The sequence below is a fragment of the Austrofundulus limnaeus genome, unplaced genomic scaffold (genome assembly GCF_001266775.1).
Source record: "Austrofundulus limnaeus strain Quisiro unplaced genomic scaffold, Austrofundulus_limnaeus-1.0 Scaffold899, whole genome shotgun sequence".
Taxonomy (NCBI): domain Eukaryota; kingdom Metazoa; phylum Chordata; class Actinopteri; order Cyprinodontiformes; family Rivulidae; genus Austrofundulus; species Austrofundulus limnaeus.
In genome coordinates, this window is record NW_013953301.1 from 120,730 (window position 1) to 124,304 (window position 3,575).

Below are 3,575 nucleotides of genomic sequence, written 5' to 3' on the forward strand. Positions count from 1 at the left end.
CTTATAACACAACTGTGCCCCAAAACAACCCTACATGGGTGAAGTTGAAAGTGAAGAGGATGGAGGTGTGCGGTGAGGGATGGGGAGAATAAGCTGAAGGAGCAAAAATGCTCCCACAGGGAGTCAGCTCCCCCGCTGGCCCCAGTAAGCCCTTCCTTTCCCCGAAACCCACCCAAGAAGAGCAGCCCAACTACCTCTCCCTCAAGGCAAACCGCCAAGCCCACGGAACCCCAGACCATGGACTGACGGAGCCCCGAAAGCCACCAGAAACTGGGACCAACACCCCACCCCCCAGAACAAACCAAACCCCCAAAACTCGACGCCAGCCCCATAGCCGGCCCGCCGCCCAGAGAGGCCACCGTTCCGTACACAGTAAAGGGGCCAATCAGCCGGCCCAGCATGGCCCCTAGCCACCACCAACGGCCAAAAACCCAATCCCCACCCCAGATAAAATACTACACCCACCCCAACAATCGGACCACTATCAGAACATATAACACAAGGACACCCAGGCTGGGTCAACACCCCCTCCCACTAGCTCCATGTCACGCCCCCCAGTGTGAAATCTCACGAGATGGACCTCTACCTCACTGGATTAATGTTTCAGGTGATCTGTGATGTGTTTCACCATAGTAAGACCCCTTTTGCTCCACATATATGCCAAAATATCCCGACCATGGACAGAACAACGTGCATAGCTGGATTGGGAACAGCCCCTTGTTGTAATGTTTAGCACTTTGGACACTCAAACTAGCAAATCTGAGCTGAATGCTTGATTGAAACCTTCCCTCATCCTCTTCATGACATTGACAAAATCAGAAGAGCTTTCCAAAAAATCATTTGCTCCAAGCTAAATTCTGTTTTTGGTTCTGTTAAATGCCAACATTTAAAAAAAGTAGTCTTCCCAAGGGAAAGAAGAGGTTCTGTGGTGTACTGGTCAGCACCTTGGACTCTGAATCCAACGATCCAAGTTCAAGTCTCGGTAGAACCTTTGGTGTTTGACTTTATGCGTGTTTGTTCCCATCCTCTTCTGAAACTACTGAATCTTACAAAGAGTGTACCCTGAAAGTCTAAGTGACACCACTCCAAGGATGACTTGTGTTTCTCTTCTTCAAAAGTCACATATATGGCAATTATGTTCACGGCATCTTCAACTCATTTTAGCTGCCGGTGTTTCAGAAAGAACACACCAGAAATGTCACCGTCAACTCATTTTACAGGGTTCAATAGTGTAGCGGTCATCAAGTCTGCTTAACACACAGAAGGTCCTGGTTTCAACCCCCAGTGGAACCAAGGCAGGGTAAACTGTCTATGTGTCAACTTTAATCTGTTCAGTTGTTGCAAAGCAATTGGTTATTTGGACCAGCATGTCCTGAATCTAATATTTTGAACCAAATTCCGCAGGTTTAAAGCTTTACACATGACTGAAAAATATTTGCGATATTCTACACAAGCAGATGACATAAAGGTCAAACTGCTCTTTTTGCAAGTTTCAATCTGAAAATGTTTGTGAAGTGCACAAGTGGTGCCCTACACTAAAATGACCAAAAGACTACAGCAGCAGCTGTCATTTGGACGCTCAGTTGCATAAGTGTGCAAATGTAGAATGTTTCTTCATTGCAAAGGCTAGAAATTCTTGAAAAAATACACTTGATGGTTTATAGGAACTGCTTTTGCAAAGTGGTTACATGGTTTAGTGGTCATCACATCTGTTTCACACACAGAAGGTCCTGGGTCTGAATCCCAGTGGAACCATGGCTTCTCAAGTGCTTTTTATGTCTTAAGAAACAAATTTTAAGAGCACTTCAAATTACAGTAGTCTACATATTTAGGGTCCAAGTCAATAGATTGTTGCTTCACAAGCCGTGTCATGATGTAGCCTAAAGACAACACTTGAACGGCGTTCATCTTTGCTTCCGTCAACACTACATTGACTTCAAATGACTGTACACTTGTTTGTTTTCCTAAACGACTTGAGAACTGACTCGCCTGTACAAGTGACAATGGAAGCAGCAAAATACAGATGTCTGGAAAGTGCCTGAACTTCAAAATAGAAATAGCAGGAAATGCACATCAACAATAACAAGGGCGTGGTAAAGTGAGAGAAGGTGGTCTCTGCAATCACTACATGAGAGCTTGGTGTTTTGTGGGAGGGGTTTACTCCTAACCATTTTGACTTTTGTGGGAATAGTTGTTGTATAAAGACGTGATTGGTTGGTTGGAATCACGTCTACCTTTGAAGACTTCCTAAAGTCTGAAGGCTTGTCAATRMCTAGTGTGCTTTTTCTAAATGCCATCAGTAGCAGATGGCAAGAACAGCTGCAGTCATTTTCCATTTGAATAGAAACAACAACAACAAGCATGGCTCAGAGTGGGCTATCCAAGGGACAGTAAAGTACATCTGCCKAAACCCGGGATTGAACCAGGGCCCTTCAGATCTTCAGTCTGACACTCTCCCAACTGTGCTATTTCGGCTCATCCAGCCTTGTGTAGACCTATGAAATCACACGAGATGAACTACTACCTCACTGGATTGATGTTGCAGGTGATCTGTGATGTGTTTCACCATAGTACGACCCCTTTTGCTCCACATACATGCCAAMAYGTCCCGACCATGGACAGAACAACGTGCATAGCTGGATTGGGAACGGCCCCTTGTTGTAATGTTTAGCACTTTGGACACTCAAAYTAGMAAATCTGAGCTGAATGYTTGAYTGAAAMCTTCCCTCATCCTCTTCATGACACATAAAAAAATCAGAAGAGCTTTCCAAAAAATCATTTGCTCCAAGCTAAATTCTGTTTTGGGGGCTGTTAAATGCCAATGTTTCAGAAAWAAACGTACTCTTACTGTGTGTAAGAAGAGGTTCTGTGGTGTAATGGTCAGCACTTTGGACTCTGAATCCAACGATCCGAGTTCAAGTCTCGGTAGAACCTTTGGTGTTTGACTGTATGCGTGTTTGTTCCAATGCTCTTCTGAAACTACTGAATCTTACAAAGAAGCTGAAAGGTGTCTTTGCACCCTGAATGTCTAAGTGACACCAYTCCAAGGATGACTTAAGTTTTCCTTCTTCAAAAGTCACATACTGTATATGGCAATGTTGTTCACAGCATCTCCAACATATATTAGCTGCGGGCGTTTCAGAAAGAACACACCAGAAACGTCACCAGCATTCATTTTACAGGGTTCCATAGTGTAGCGGTCATCACGTCTGCTTAACACGCAGAAGGTCCTGGGTTCAACCCCCAGTGGAACCAGGGCAGGGTTAAACTGTCTGTGTCAACTTGAAACTGTTCAGTTTTTGCAAAGCAATTGGTCATTTGGACCAGCATGTCCTGAATCTAATCTTTTGAACCAAATTTAGCAGGTTTAAATGTCAGCACCTGCTTTACACATGACTGAAAATTCTTTGCAATATTCTACACAAGCAGATGACATAAATGTCAAACTGCTCTTTTTGCAAGTTTCAATCTGAAAATGTTTGTGAAGTGCACAATTGGTGCTCTACACAAAGATGACCGCAAGACTACAGCAGCAGCTGTCATTTGGACGCTCAGTTGCATGAGTGTGCAAAACT

The 3,575-nt window shown here is 44.2% G+C and overlaps 4 non-coding genes across 4 annotated transcripts; 3 read left to right on the plus strand and 1 right to left on the minus strand.

Moving 5' to 3' along the window:
* Positions 1-1,682: 1,682 nt before the first annotated feature.
* Positions 1,683-1,755, plus strand: trnav-cac (transfer RNA valine (anticodon CAC)). The gene has a single exon. It is a non-coding gene; the product is annotated as a tRNA-Val (tRNA).
* Positions 1,756-2,402: 647 nt separating this feature from the next.
* Positions 2,403-2,475, minus strand: trnaf-gaa (transfer RNA phenylalanine (anticodon GAA)). Its single transcript has one exon. It is a non-coding gene; the product is annotated as a tRNA-Phe (tRNA).
* Positions 2,476-2,862: 387 nt separating this feature from the next.
* Positions 2,863-2,934, plus strand: trnaq-cug (transfer RNA glutamine (anticodon CUG)). The gene has a single exon. It is a non-coding gene; the product is annotated as a tRNA-Gln (tRNA).
* Positions 2,935-3,182: 248 nt separating this feature from the next.
* Positions 3,183-3,255, plus strand: trnav-aac (transfer RNA valine (anticodon AAC)). Its single transcript has one exon. It is a non-coding gene; the product is annotated as a tRNA-Val (tRNA).
* The last annotated feature ends 320 nt before the right edge of the window (positions 3,256-3,575 follow it).